Genomic DNA, 16,560 nt, shown 5'->3' with positions numbered 1-16,560 from the left:
CTATCTACTGCATTATATGTACATGTCTATAATAATATGACTAAAATTCTCCCCTGAAATATTGCAAGAACTGCTGCCCATTTAAATCCACAGAGCCTGAAATTGATGTCCGTGTACTGTGGCCCCAAACGGGACTTCCTGCTGTCATCTCAGATCCAATACAAATAGGAAGCACTTGTCGCTCAGGGACATGAGCTTCTCCATTTCAATATATATATATATATTTATATATATGTGTGTGTGTGTGTGTGTGTCTGTGCATCCAAAAATGTGTGTGAGGTAAGGTTTTGGTCTTCCTACAAAAAAACAACCCTACACAGGACTTTAGTTGTGTGTGTTCGTGCACTTGTGTCTCTCTCCTCTTTATCTGTGTCAAGAGATTTATTGCCCAAGGTACCTCTGAGCTACAAATAGCCTCTGCACTGGCCCCTGAATTGATATGGCAGCAGTTCAATCAGCTATAGGCACTGCTCAGCGACAAACCCTCCTGGAGTGCCAGTGAAATCTTGTTGCTTAACTTGAAGACCCCCACCCCCTCCCCCTCTCCCCGTAACACCCTCCATCCCTCTGTTTCTCTATTGCCTGTCTGTTTCACTTTTCAGCCTGTTTTTGTGTTGTGACTGTGCATGAGCTTCTGTCTGAGTTCCCTGTGAAGAAAACGGCACATCAAGTCCAATTTGTCAAATCAGTATGAATGTATGCAGGAGCTGCACACCTCCCCTCTGTGCTTACCCAAGCAGTGTATCAACAGAATTACTGTCATAATTCTGATACTTGTTGAAGTGAGAGCTTTTAGCAGTGTGAGTGAGTACGTGTGTGCGTGTGCGTGTGTGTGTACGTGTGTACGTGTGTGTGTGTGTGCTCTATTTCTCCAGTGGTAGACCTGTAATTGACACCCTGTTGAATTGTTGGAAATAGTGTACCAAAAAAACCAAACCTCACTGATTAGTTCTTTTCATCATCTAATCAATGTCATTGTGGCATAACTTGAATAGCCAGAAAAGAGAGCAGAGTCGAGGATGAGGAAGTCGTCTTCGAGATCTCTAGAAAACCAATCACTGGTTTAACTGGAGATTCAATGGAGTTCAGGAACGTTCTGGAAAGGGCAGAACAAGTGATTGATGCTGCTGTCTGGTTTGCTTTGTTCGTTTATGTGTGTGACAGTGTTACTGCCAACAGTGGTGCATCAGATGTTATCACTGCCGTTATTTAGCTCCAGATGAGGCAGTCTGCACCGTCGGTAGGCCAGAAGGTGCATATCATCCATTGTTATCATTGATAAACAGTCAGTAAACCAGATCCACTCCCACCACTGGATTTACAAGCTGATTTAGAAGGAGGTGGTGGTCCAGAACAAAATAATGAAAACAAAGGGTTCTGGTTTTACTGAGGCTGACGTACTCCACTTCAGACTCTTACATGGATAACTGTGACCCAACTGTTGTGATACCTCTGTTGGTACCTTTGCTCACTCTGAGGCCGGTGGATAGAAGATCACACAGCCTCTTGCACACAGGTTTCCCAGTAAAGTGCTGGAAATATCTGCACCACCAGTGATTTGCAGACATGAAGCTCCTTTCCAGAACACACGTTTGTGACAGTGCTGATTGGGTTGGGTGAAATGTCAGGGCAGTAACAGGACCTTCTTCCTGCTTCCATTCGCACCGAAGTCTTCCCCGTATATTCCCTGTTACCAGCTGGGTTAGGGTTAGGGGTTAACTGCATATGCAGATTTCCCAGAAAAATCAGCTCTGGCTCTTATTCCCACTTGACCCTTTCCAAGGAAAAATCCCAGAAAAGTTGAATAAAGCGCCAAACCACTACAAAATTTAGCTCATGTCATTTAATAAATAGAGCATGTCTTGAACTGTACAATTAATTTAATTCAATGTAACTGAATTTAATTAAACCCAACATTTAAAACGGTGTGAATGGTCAGAACTGGTTACTGACTGGTGACCTGTCAGGTGGGCGCCGCCTCTCGCCTCATGTCAGCTCAGATTGACTTTAGCTCCGTGTATAGAAGAAGCTGCATCAGTAATGAATTGGTGCATATATTAAGTCATTAATAAATGCATTTTTCATCACAGTGGCCTTGTGCAAGACTGTAAATAACAGAGGGGGAAATTTTCATCTTGCATAAATGCTGATGCGTATATCCTAGCATTGGCTTTGGTATTTGCAGGTATCGAGTAAGGATCCTCTCTACAGTTTTCTACATGCCCGTTTTCCTCCTTTGTTTTGTCATATTCCCATTTAAGCATGTAAATGTACATCATTTAATGAGGAATAGCAGAACTGTTTTGCCTCCAAACTCCACTCCTGATGACAGCTGATAACAATCGTTTAATGGGCTGATACCATCTGAAGCGGGTGGGCTCGTAGGCCCTTTGTTATCTCCAGTGAGACCCTGAGTACTGCATCTATCACACCCTCGGATCGTATGATGTTTCTACGGCAACCATCACTCCCATCTGAGGCCCACCTTCCTTTACACATACACACACACACACACACGCACACACACACACACACACACACACACACACACACACACACACACACACACACACACACACATATACAAACCAGATTTAAACTATGCAGTATGTATGTGGATGTGTGAAATGCTTCTTCTGATGTTACTGTTCTACTCTTCTGTAGACTCGTGGAACAAAAACATCAATGCCATGGAGACAAATGTTATCTTTTAGTCTCAGGAAAATTGCAGAGACCAGACAAAAGAGTTTGTAAATGACTGATGTGTAGCTGTATACCTGCAGCGCGGCAGCTTTCAGCACAGTACATCCTTTCAGGTTCTCACATTTTATGTTTTTTATAGACTAACCACTTCATCCTTTCACTTGTTGCCTTGGTCACCAAGGACACAAGGGTTAGACCTTCAACCGGTTTTCATTAGTCTCGTGGCGTGACTCCCTCCATGTGATGTGATTATGAGAGACAGGTCATGGATGTACATGTATGACTTCTGCATGTGAGCATGAAGCAAAATCTGTGCTTGTCTGACCTGCTACCAAGCTCTGTTTATCAAGAAAGTTTCTGGTTGGTGAATAAATAAATCATCAACAGCCACTGCAAAAATATAATAATGAAAAATTACAGAAAAAAAAGCTGACATGCATCAAAGGGAAGTGAACTTTCAGATGGTCCATAAATCTAAAGCCAATCGGACTCCCAGCAACATGGCAGGCTAATTGAAAAGCCACTCCGGCCATTCTGTTATTTCCCTCGATAGATTAAGTCACTGACCCAAGAGAACGATGAAAGGCCCGAGGAAGCTCCAGGCGATGCACATACGTGGTCTTGCTACAGATGTGTGCACACGTGTGTTCAGAGAGAGAGAGATGCAGACCACATGATGAACAGCGATTAAAGAGAGAAATACAAAATGAGAGTCTGTGGGGTCCTATGAAACCTGCAGAGACCATTTGTCATCGATTGTGTGTCAGCTGGTTAATAAACGCAACAGTTTAGGGGCAGGAGAGGTCCAACCACTTCTCTCTCACTCACGCACACGCGTGCGCACACACACACAAACACACACACACACACACACGCACATATGATCTTTAAAAATGTCACAACTAGAGATGTCTTTGCGTTAAAAAACAAAATAAAAAAACAAGAACCCATCATGGACTAATATATGAGCTACCTGTGCACTTGCTGGTACTTCTGGATAAAACCATAATACAAGAGCCAGCAGGATTACAGTCCTCAGGGGTCCTTTGACTGGCAAAGGTGCTGATTAATTTAATTGTCATTTTGGAGGCTGTAATTAGCAGTGCTGCTGAAGTGTCTTCTTATTCAGGTGTCCCTGATAAATTGACAAAAAAATGTGCAACGTCTTGTCAAGCGTCTTTGTCTATTTTCTAGTAAAAAAAGAAGAAGAAGAAGAAGAAGAAGAAGCAGGATTTCCCCATCAAGATTTCTCTGAAATTAGATCACGTTTTCTTAAAGTCGTTGTGCAGTTCTTCGTCTCGGTCTTCTGGCAGAGACAGTTACTGTATTATTGAACAAGTAAAATTATGGGTTCTGACTGTGGTTTCGGCTGTAAAATACCCTGATGAATTGCTTTGAGTGTCACACAACGCCTGAGGAGAGTTCTGTTTCATGATCAGTTTGGTCTGATAACATTTGGAAAGTCTAAAAGATTTACACAAATGCATCCTTTATCCACTTTCAAGTTAACAGGCGGCTAATCGGAACTCGCAAGCCCAGCTGGTGCTGCAACTTGTCAGGTGATTCTGTCTTATGTTAAGAGTAGCGAGATTTTTTTGGACTGAATATTGATGGCAAGAGTCTAAGATCCAATTTGATCAACTCCTGCTAAAAAGGTTAAAAACAGCGTGTCGTCTTCAGACCCCTCATTGGTTCGTGATTAAGAATCTCTTCTAGTAAAAGATCCTGAAAAAAACCTAAGAGCAGAACTCAGTACCTTTGAAAATACAGGCCAGTTTTCTTGTGAGCATTCAAAGGAGGCAAACACTGGAAGACAAGCTGAAAGACAGTCCTTTGTGTTCTCAATGTCAAACATGCCCTACAGAGAGAACAGAAAAACAAACAAAACAACAACGCATCAGACTTCCTGTCTTCACTAATACAACACAATATGGCTGAAAACAGAGCAAGACTTCACTTTTTTTTCTTTTAATACAACTTTTTCCTATGTTGGATCTTTTGGATCTTGGTTAATACCTCTTTTGTTGGGCCCCGTTGTTTCTCACTCATTGCAAGCCTCAGTTTCCCCTTGTTTACAATAATAAATACCCGCGCCTGCTTGTCCAGCTTGTCTACATTTAGGTCTTGTTTCCTCGTTTGCTCACCCAAATGTGACACAGGGCACCTTGTTCACAAAAAAAGGGAAAAAAAAAGAAAAGAAAAAGAAAAAGCATTGTGTCAAATTGCCAGGTTTTCTTTTCATGGGTTTTTGGAGCAGAGTGGGAGGCAGAGGCACTCAATGAAGTTGCAGATCTAATCTATTTTGCATGGCAGCTATAATTAATGCATGCAGAAGCAGGCAAAAACATACATTTCTTGGCTGTCAGGGAACTGCGAGTTAACTCTGAAGGAGCTGTCAGGTATAAAAACACGTACTACCGCATTCAGAGGTAAAAGTATGAGGACGGCAGCAAAGTGAAAATGTTGTTTGCTGTTGGTGAAAGTGAGTCAGTGTTAAACACCTTGCATGACTCAAATGTGCAAAGTGCAGTCAGATGAAGGAATCTGAAGAGACATTTATAATTTCTGTTGAACACAGAAAACATCTCAGTGCTTTTGCCAGCTAAATTCTTCCGTGCGTCTGTATTGGTGTCTCGTTCCAGGTCTCCGCCGTGAGAGCAGGTTGTGTGGCTCTGGTCCAGCGTGTTTGGCGACTCCTGGAAGTTGCTTGATCTCCACGCAGGTCCCTGCCCCATCTATCTATGCTTGATATTCATTATATTGATCCACATTTCTTTATTTTAGTTCTCCAGCTGTTCACTGTTATTAACGTCTAATTTCTAGTCAAAATCTGCTAAAATAATATAACAAAATAAAATTGTTGCTTGTGATGAATAAGATCAACTGCCTGTGCAGTTGTGCAGTAAGAAAAAATGTGTCTCCCCACGATCCGACCTAAGTAATTCTGTCTTTTATTACATGAAATGAAACTTTCTTTAACCAAACAAATATATTTGAGGAGGATTTGGTATTTGCAGTGTACTTTTACAAGCAATTACACTTTCCTATGCAGCAAAAAACAAAGTGTTGCCAGGTAGTAGAGGTAGAACAACGGCTGTAAGTAATGCTATATTTATGAAACGTACTAAGAATATTTTGTAATTTTTACTTTTGATAATTAAATGATCAGCAATTAAAGAACCTCGGTTCAAACGGAAGCGTAGTACCACTGCAAATAAAAGTTGAAACGAGCAAACATAAAACATAAACGTAACAGGGTCTTCGCCCGAAGTACCTTCAGGCTCAGGCCCTAATAAATTAAACTAAAAGAAGTTACCATTTCTACGGCAGCCTTCTTTGTGCTGCAAGACCGTCGACGCCTTTTTGAGCTCCACGTCTCCTCGTCTGTATTCCATAGTTGTTTTTGCAGGACCAGCCAGGATTTTTCAGTGCATGGAGCCGTTTCTCAACTTTGCCTTCCTCATGATATTTAGCTTTTGCCTGCTCTTGAACGTTGTTAGAAAAATTCAGTTTGGCTGCGACATTTTTCCTGCGCTCCATCACAGGGTGCATATAAACATTTAAAGCATTTTATGTCCTAACAAAAGCCTGGTCCTGTTCCTCTGGACTCCTCACTTTGTACTTGTGACATTCATTGGCGGAGCAGACAAAGCAGGAAGGGATCACGACCTTCCAACCGCTTGCAGTGATTGGCCAGCTGCAGGCAACGTCACTGGTGGTGCGTGGTGGAGGAGCAGCCGGCTGACTGGCAGGTGCTGGTCATGGATGGAGGTACCTGCCTGAATGTTCCTGATAACTGGATAAAGACACTGATAAACCAGCCGGCCGTCTCAAGAGCAAGAGCCTGTGTTTTGTCTGAGTCAGCGTTGAAAGCGTCCAACCAGTATCCAGCAGGATCTGGAGCCTGAGGGTTGAACCTCATTACTCTTCTTGTCTCTTTGTTCACATGCAAACATATAGATGAAATTCCGGTGCAACCACTGTAATTAAAATCAATTATCAAGTCAGAATTTTAGCTGCTTGGTAGACTTCACCAACTGCTCCAGTTGCTTTGCAGTGTGACGCTAGTATTAAATTACACTAATTAAATCGCAGCATTATTAAACCATACTATCCCCTCCTTTGCCAATTTCATACACCCACACTTGCAGCATAAGATTCCTTCGATAGATATTTTTTTTGTTTTTCAGGATCTTGATTTATTATTTTGATTATGACAAGAGAAAAACACCCTGTCGAGATTTTTTTCCCAATAATCTTCCAATGCAGACAGGCAAAATTACATTAGATATTCTCTTTAATACTGTCTTTTATCAAGTTTACTGAGATCCCTCCTCCTGTACCAGGGATCCCTCCACTGTTGCTCTTCTCTGTTTTCTATTTTTCACCGAACTTTTTGGAGTACATTTTTTCCCTTTTGAGTAGAGGGATTAAGAGCGGGTTTGCCAATTAGCCTCTGCTTACTTTATGTATGACACAGAATTGTTTTCTTCACTGTTGGTCCCGTGAAAAATCAATTTCTACATTGACGTCTGCTGCTTTTTATTGGCTCTAATCTCTGCCGAAACTAGTCCACAGAGAACTAGCAATTGCAGGGCTTTTATTTTTCACACCGCACAAGTATGGCACCAACATTTCAATTCTCTCGCTGCCTCTGGGCCTGCTGACACCCGGAGGCCGTGAATCAATACTCATCTTCACCTGTGTAATATCCACATCCCTTGAACTGTGATCACAGTAGATACAAACAGCTCTCGTAAAATATCCTAAAACAACCCTCTCTGTAACAACTTGTTTCCTATCTTCGCACCCTGCTAACCTCTCCTAATTGCTTTTCTTCACACCCTCCCTCCCCTCTATTAGTCGTCCTCCCCTCCCTCTTTTACCATCGCTCCACCATCTTCGGATGTCTCCCACCTTCAGCAACAATATTCCTCCTCCAATCCTTCCTATTCTCTCTTTCTGGTTTTTGAATATTTGTCCTTTCCACTTTGCTCTGCTTGCATCTCACCGCTATGTGCTTGTTTCCCCCTCTTGCCTCCATCTGTCCTTTACCTCCCAATCTCTATATCCGTGCCCCCCTCCCCCAATGTTCTCCTTCCCCCACTGATGTTGTGAGAAATACCAATAAGGACTGCTGCTGTTTGCAGGAGCGTGTGCTCCCAAAACACCATGTGTCTATTAGTCAGTGCTACCTGCACCGCCGCTTCGCACCCTCCTGCATCTACTGCAGCAAACGCTGCTGAGCTGGATTGCACAGAAATGTACTCGCGTACAATTCTGCATGTGTGTGGGTGACACTTCTAAATAGCCGATTCTTTAGAGAATAAAAACGTGGCTTATTCACACCTAAAAATAGGTGTTAAAGTAGAAACTTTTGTTACAGGGAGCAACGGGGTTTTTTTTGTCTGTTTGTTTTTGCTCCCAGCTCATGATCTGTGATGCCCTGTAAGGTCATATTTACTGTCGTGTCGTGCCAATACGCAATTAAAAACCTGCGACAGTTCAACACCTCTAAAAATCAGAGCTGATGCTGCAGAACCACGGCTAATCCAAACAGATGCACAATTCAAGTACCACTGGCGAATTTATGACCGCTTAATTTTAGCATTCCATTCATTACAGACCCTTCAATAACAATTACAGCCGGTTTGATGTTATTGTAACTTGGAGGTACCATTTACCATGAACACATAATCCATTGCATCAAATAACACAGTTCACAGAGTTGAAATACCTGATGTGACACACTCATTTACGGCATTATTGGCTTAATGTCATTCTATTTCTAGCCATTTGTTATTGTTCAGCACACGTGACTAAACTGGTTCAATGTAGCGGAGAAGGTGGAGAAAAGGTCTGAAATGGAAAAACACATCAGTACATAGCTCTTCCCAAAGTTCTAATGTTGTAAAAATCCATTGTTCCTTCTCCTGTTTTCTAACTCTCTGTGTTTTTAAGTGCAGTTGTTTCCGTTCAAATGATGCAGGTCTCTATGTCAGTCCTCCCCTCAGCTCGAGAGCACACACACACCCATGCACACCGGCCCTTATTGTCTCTGCAGCTTCTTAGTTTTGCATGTTCTAGAGTGCTGAAGCCATGTATGTTTAGCTTGAAGCTAAGAGGTGACTGCCGCCTCTGCTAGCAAGAGCAAAACTGTCCAAAAATGTCAAACTCTGAAGTACCAACAAGTTGGCTCTACTCAACATGCCAGCTGCGCATGTTTGTTCCCAGCTTAATAAAGACGGCCTGGATTATTCCGTACGTGCTTGAGAGTTTGTTAACTGACATTTTTGAACAGTTTTTCTGTTGTGAGCCATCAGTCACTATTAGCTCAAAGCTCAATGTCTGCTGTTGGCTCTTTCTGACCTCTGGAGTCACAAAGAAGCGATGTAAGAGGGGAGGGAAGCTTTGTGTGAGCTCAAAGCACCTAATTGAGAGTACTTGAAGCTTGAGTAGGCCACCTCTGCCATTTGTCATTACTTTTTGCTGCAAAGAAAGAAAAGGCGCAAACAAGACATGCAGTCTTTGTGATGTCAAAATAAAAGATGGTGGACTGACCACATCAAACTTCATCAGGCACCTGACAAACCGTCCAAACTTGATTTGACTTGTTTTAATCCAAGTTAACACTGGAGTTAGCATACATGTTCAGCGTTAGCTCAGCTGCATTGGCTACGTGTAAGCTTGCTCTTAGTTTGTGGCACTTGATAAGACTTGGATTCGGACGCTTGAGAACAGAGTTTGGTAACTCCACATTTATCAAAATAGACGTAGTAGTCTACACCCTTCCCAGACTGACAAGAGGGTACAAGAACTCACATGGGGAATCAGGGTAATTACTAAATTTAGAGAAGCATTAAAAAAAAAAAAAAAGAACAAGAGACTTGAGACTTGACTTGGACTTGTAAGAAACGACTTGAGTGCATCACTGTGTACTTGCATCCTCCAACCCTTATTTTAATATCTGTTGGTTTGCCCTTTGTTTTCTTTGAAGCACACAGTGACAAATAATTTTGTGACAAGTGCTTTATAAATAACTCTGATGTGATTTGACTGCTCAGCCATGTCCACTGAACCATGGTCAGGGAAATGGGCAGCTCTTATTAGGCAGCGTTGTGCAGGTTGGCTGAAATTTACTCAGCCCACTAATGACCTAAATGAGATCTCATGTCAAGAGGCGACGCGGGGAAAGCAGGGACTTGCGGCTTTTATCTCAACCGTTGAAAGAGAGAAGAGATAAATAACTAATGAAGTTGGTGTAATATGTGTGTCAAGATGGATTTTTTTCAGCACCAGCAACAGTAAACAGGCTCGAAAGTAGCTATTTTCTGACATGAAGCATCAGGGTGAGCAGTCCAACCGGAGTGGACGCATTTTGAAAAATGTGACCTTTCAAATTCAGGCATTCATTTCTTTTTCACTGTTTTTCACGTGCACTATCTCAAGTATTGTCAGCTTCTTCTGCAGCACGCTGTTGTTGAGGTTGTGGCATGATCAGAGCTGCACAAAACATTTTGTTTTGCTAATTTTAGTACAACACATAATCACATAAAAGCCATGGTGTTAGGACCTGAAAAAAAAAGAAGAAAAAAAAGATGACTGCTGTAAAAATCCCATAAATGACACTAAAGCACCAAACTTGCATTGGTACAGTACCACTAAAATGATAAATTGTGTGAAGACATATTCTCAGAATGATTTCCTCGCTACTTGGTGTATGTCTTCAGTATGAAGAGAGCAGTGAAAGAGTTAAGGAGGTGTGTGTCCAACAGACATAAAAAGTGTTTAAGACATCAATGAATATTTTAAGAGAGAGCGGGAGCCGTGGGAGGGATGGGCGAACTGAGAGAGAGTTGGGCTGCTGAGAGACAGAGTGATAATTTAATAGACGGACAGAGCAAATGCTTTGGGGGAGAGACAGAGAAAACTGAGAGATTAATGGATGGTGGACTAATCTGGACTTAGAGATGGAGAAAAGAACAGACATTAATTTAATAAGATGAATGGATGGATAGAAAGATGCATTGTGCAATGTTAAAAAAAATACATCTGGACAGCATTTTGACTGACACAAAGTGTGTTTGTGTGTGTGTGTGTGTGTGTGTGTGTGTGTGTGTGTGTGTGTGCGTGCGCACGCGTGTGTGTTTGAGTGCCAGAGAAAGCGAGTGTGTATGTGTGTTTGTCATTAAACCAAATTCAATGGCACAGAAAAAGCACTACAAAGAAAGAGACTTAAAATAGGACTTTCAAAGAAGGTTTTAGCCTGGTGAGGTCTGGAGGGTTAAAGAGAGAAAAAAAAAGAGTAGTGGGATGCAGAACAAAAAAAAAATACCATTAAAAAATGTAAGCAAGATGAGCCTCCAATAACTGATTTCTGTGACAATAATGAAATTAGAGGGGTTTGGCTCCGTGTCCTTCTGCTCGCTGTAGGTCATTCAGATGCCCCTCTGGTAACATTGAGAGCCAAAATTAAAAGAGCGGTATCATTTTGACCAGTGAAAGAGTTAATCAGTCCTATTTTGAGTATTAAAGAAAGGAGAACGAACAAAAATAATACCTCCAATGGTATTAAAATGTACACTCTTTTCTCAAGCGGCTTTAAAATGCATCTCATCTGGTTGCGATGTGACAGAAATGGCTCCTACGAGTTAAAAACAATAAAATGGACTCCAACCTCTTTACCACTGACTCCACTACATCAGATAGGTGTGATGATACCCAGAATCCATTTGTTGGTGCCTCCTGCTGTATGCCCCTCTACCTCCACAGATGGTGCTGGCAGCTCCGGTGGCTAAGCTAGCACAGCTGACATTAACGCTGTGAGACGTGGCACTGGAAGCGTCGGAGCAGGAGATATTGAGAACTTTCATCCATTTATACATATTTGAGCAATTGGGTGCTAAAGGGCCTTATTTTGTCTGACCCAGGAGGAACTGGACATACTGGATCTGCATCCACCAGAAGACCCACCACGCTGTACTCTGACTCTGATCATGTGGAGCGAGATGGTTCAGAGTCAGACTCCATCAGAGGAAGAGACAGAGTAGGTCTTTGCAGAATGTGGGAGAGGAAAATGTAACACTGATTTATTTTAGGAGGAATTTTAGAGGATACTACAGATTTTTTGGCGTCCCCCCTGACATAAATGTGGGTTTCCCCAGGGGTAAACTTAACCCAGTTTGGGAATCATGGATCTACTTGAATCACTGGAATCAGTTGAAATGCTGGATTTAAATAAGCAACAACTCCTTTTGAAAGACATTGATGGAATGTTTTTGTACATGTGGATTCCTTCAGTGTGCAGCTTTGACCTGAAAATCTAACCACTTAAAAATAAAAAAAATTATAATTTTAATATCAAACATATCCATGAGCTTCACACGTAAATATTTTTATCGTCCAAATCCTGTGCCAAAAGCAAATTCAAAATTAATTCCAGCTCTAAATGTGAACATGTAAACACAGACATCAACAAATATACACTGCAAAACTCACCAAATGAAATCTTATTAGTGTTTCAAGATAACCCTCGGACATGTTTTAATGAACTACTTATGAGTCACTCTGGTCTTGAATGATAATTACTGTCAGGTTTTGGTTTTTTTTTCTCTGTACAAAATTAGCTAATTTTAGCCACTCATATTACATACCTGGATGCTTACAAATCCAGAATCTGGGAATATCTTTCCTGGTTTCTTCCCGCAATATTTCCACAATAGTAATAAAAAAATCAGCCGTGAGCACAGAGAAATTTGCCTTTTTCAGCAGGTGAATGTTAAAACGTCCTCTTGTTCCAAAACCTACAAAAAACAAAAACAAACAAACAGCAAAAACAAAACAAAACACCAAAGCAGCCAATCATGAAAACATTGCGACCAGCATCTTCTGGCAGTGATTTAAAACCAGAGACTAATTTGGATCAGAGCTTGTCAGAGACGAGCTTCATGTGGCTCCATCCAAATTACTTCATGCTGTGGCTCAGTTTTAATCAATAAACTATGACATATAGTAATTACTTTAATGGAAGATGTCATCTTTAAATAACACTATAATTCTCTACCATGGTGAGATGTTCCTGGAAATGCAAAGTGCGATTAAACAAGATCTTTTAACATGTTCCCTGTCACTTGAGGTCATCTTGCACTGACAATACCTGTCCGTTCACTGTAGGTTGGGAAGAACTGCAGGATTAACGCTTGAATCATTCAGGAAATCAAACTACTTTGAGAACCAAAACGATGTGAGATAAAAGTGAGAGGAACAGCCTGTGTCATAACTGCCTTGTTTGGTCCGAACCACTACGGAAAGGGGTGAAAGGCACCTTGGATTATAGTTAAGGGCAGTGGTCAAATTTTGGACCAACCTAAAGAGTGATCTTGGTCCACATATAGAGAGCCTTTCTTCTTTTTACTTCTTTTTTGTGTGTGACATTGTTTGACAGAGGATAGTATGATAGCAGAGCGGTAATTGTCATACACTAATAATCTGACATTATTATTCCAGCATAAATATACCATTAGATATTTATTTTCAGGGTGGCACGGTGGTGCAGTGGTCAGCACTGTCTCCTCACAGCAAGAAGGTTCCGGGTTCGAGCCCTGGCTCCAGCATGGGATCTTTCTGTGTGAGTCTGCATGTTCTCCCTGTTCCTGTGAGGGTTCTCTCTGGTACTCCAGCTTCCTCCCACAGTCCAAAGACATCAAGAGGGGACGAGGCTGATTGATACTCTAAATTGACCGTAGGTGTGGCTGTGAGTGTGAATGGTTGTTTGTGTGTGGTGGCCCTGTGATGGACTGGTGACCTGTCCAGGGTGAACCCCGCCTCTCACCCAAAGGCTGCTGGGATAGGCTGCAGTCCCCCATGACCCTTAACAGGATAAGCAGTAGAAAATGGATGGATGAATAATTATTTTCACAAAAGCTGAAAGTGTGCTGGAAGCACAAGGAGCTGGGCCAAAACAGGGCCGGAGCTGGGCCAGACCAGGCCCAAGTGAGTCAAGAAACAGGCCTCCCTGACAACCCCTGTAACGCAAAGCCATTAACCCAACCGGGGGGCGACCAGGATGGGACAGCAAAGGACTGTGCTAATTTTCACTTAATCTTATACTTCATCTTGAGTTTCTTGTTTCTTCTTTTTTTTTTACTTATCACCAAACTGAAACCTTTTTAACGTCTGTCGTCAGTATAAAACACTTTTTTTTGGATGTTTCAGAATTTTAGAGCGATTACAGCTAAATTGAGGCAAACTATAGTCAACAACTGAAGAAGAAAAACAAGGAAACCGATAAGCTGTATCATGTGGGATGAGTAGGAATTTTTAACTGAAAAAAAGGATTCTGTTCATTCATTTTTCTCTATGAAAAGCAGAGCACCATGTTGCTGTTTAACATCTAACACCTGTTTACGCCTCTCTTCTTTCACTCTTGCCTCGTACAGATTTATGTGTAACTGCTGCATATGGAACCGTATGTGCCGCCATGTTGACCAGGACTCCATGGAAAGGGGAGATTTTGCATCTCGTTGATAATGTCATGACCAAACAAAGAATTAATACAAATAAATAAATAAAAACCTGCTGTGGAAAACAGACCCAGCAACAACCAGCTCCAGATGAACAAATTTGCTCAAATCTGGCTTAGTTTATGCTGTTGACCTACAGTCAGTGAGGTGTGAGGTGGGGGGCTCTGCTGTCTGCACCTGGGGTTCAAGCTGTGTGCAGGAGCAAAGCTTTGCCTGGCTGCTGTGCCAGTGCCTGCTGTACGCTGTCTTCTCTTCCCGGTGGATGGAGACATGCATCAGAAAGCCAGCTGGGCCCGCTTGCTGGACGGAGAGCATGAGACAGACACTGCTTCTGTCACATGCCCGATTTTCTAATAGAAGGGTGAACTTTATGATTACCAAGTCTGCCGGAGAACTGTGCTGTCCTGTTTGCACTGAGATCTTCTGAATATTTCATTTATCGTCAATCTGGACTCCAGAATGGAGATCTGAACAGTCAGCACACGCCTCCTGTGAGTGAAGAAATTATAAACACTCAAGAACATAAGAGAGCACGGGCTGCTACTCGACTCAAAGGTTCCCTTCAAAGGAGCAGCCTCTGCTTGGAAAATCAAACACTCGACCCTCCACCACTGGTGCACTACAAACTGGTGCCGGCCCATTACCGGTCCAAAACAGGTTCAGATGTTCAGCTCTGCCATTTGAACCTGTTTTAATCTTGAAGAATGTGTAATTAAATGGAGCTGTGCTTGTAAAAAGAAAAATATGCTGTTTTGTATCCCGTTGCTTGGCTATTCAGTGAAACACAGGTGTCAGGTGTGACGGAAACCTGAGAACAGTAAAGAAACATGCAGATGCTTCTACACTGCACAACCCACTTCAATCTCCTTCCATGGTGTGAGAGGGAACAGACCCTGCTGACTAAAGGATAAGTGACTTTATTAGACAGGTCATTATAGGGTCATGGATGGCCGCAGCTTCAATCACACAGACTGCTCAGCTGGCTCTTCTTCCAGCATAGGAACAACCACTTTCTAAACATTTGCATTTAGATACACAAGACATCAGTAAATAGGTTGCTTGAAAGCATCCATTCAAAGAGCCTGATACGTGAACAACCATGTGAAATGAGAGGAAAAACGCAAGAGCGGTTGAATACCAATACAGGATGTGATGAGGCTGTGTAACTCTGCAGAGAGGAGAGATATCATGGGGCCGCTGACAGAAACCTCTCATTACTGTTACAAATGAGATTTAGAGTTCAGCAGAGCAAAAACCATAGATGCCGGGTGATTGGCGGCGTGGGGGGGGGGGGGTTACAACAAATTACTAAACACTCAATCGGTTGAACACTTAATGTATAAGGAGTGTTTATCACACATTTCATCCTATATTTGGGTGAAATTGTAGCATTATGAGCTTTTTTTTTTTGTTTAAGTGAGGTCACTTTGACCTTGACCTTTGCCCTCTAAGTCTGAATCAGGTCATCCTTGAGTCAAACGCTATCTCTCCCTACAGCTTTTTTTAAACAGGCTAAAAAAGCAGACAGAGTAGACAGGAGCATGATTTGATTCTCCAATACATTTCATTCAACATCACAAATACAATGCAAAACAGTGGTGGGAATCAGCACGGAGGGGTAATGCTAGTGTTTTTGTACCGTCTGTTTTATGAATTATAACTTCTTTCTAATGTTAGCCAGTGTTATGGGGACATTCCCCACTAGCTGTGGTGGCTAATTGGGAGAAATGGGAAAATTCCTCATCAGCTGGAGTGTTTTTCTTTTGGGCAGTGAGAGCTGGGGATGGTTGGTAAACGTAATAAACAATGAACTGATCAAAGTTCAAAATAGCCTCTTAGGCCAGTATGAAGCAAGAAAATCTTGGGCTGAAAATGAGTCTGGTCCCACATGGATGGATAGACAACAGGAAAAAATGAATTCCCCCAGCCATGACGGTCCCTGGAACCAGGTTCAGGTCCTGATGAAATGAACTGCAAGTGCTACTTTAAGAAAAACCGCATAATTGTTGTGTTGCTAGCACCCAGCTCCTGAATCCACTTCAAATCAGATGTCTGTTTGGGTCTTTTATCCTGATAATAGACTTGTGGTATCATCTTTTATCCAAGCTCCTTTGAGCAATGTTCCAAATTATGTTGTGTTTACTTTAGCTTGGGAATAATGTTGTTCGTTCGGAACGGGTCGACTCAAATCCTGTAGCACTTTATCTTTCTTAAGTGTGAAGGTGCGATACATCTCCAGATAGTGCAAATTGCTACATCCCATTCCTACATCCTTACATTCATAGCTTGGCAGCTTTAGAGCTACTCCCCCGATTTTATTGATAACTTCTTTTTG

The sequence above is a fragment of the Aulostomus chinensis genome, chromosome 12 (genome assembly GCF_037954235.1).
Source record: "Aulostomus chinensis isolate RoL2024-O1b breed Wild chromosome 12, RoL_Achi_v1.0, whole genome shotgun sequence".
NCBI classification, from domain to species: Eukaryota; Metazoa; Chordata; class Actinopteri; order Syngnathiformes; family Aulostomidae; genus Aulostomus; species Aulostomus chinensis.
This window is presented reverse-complemented; position numbering follows the sequence as displayed.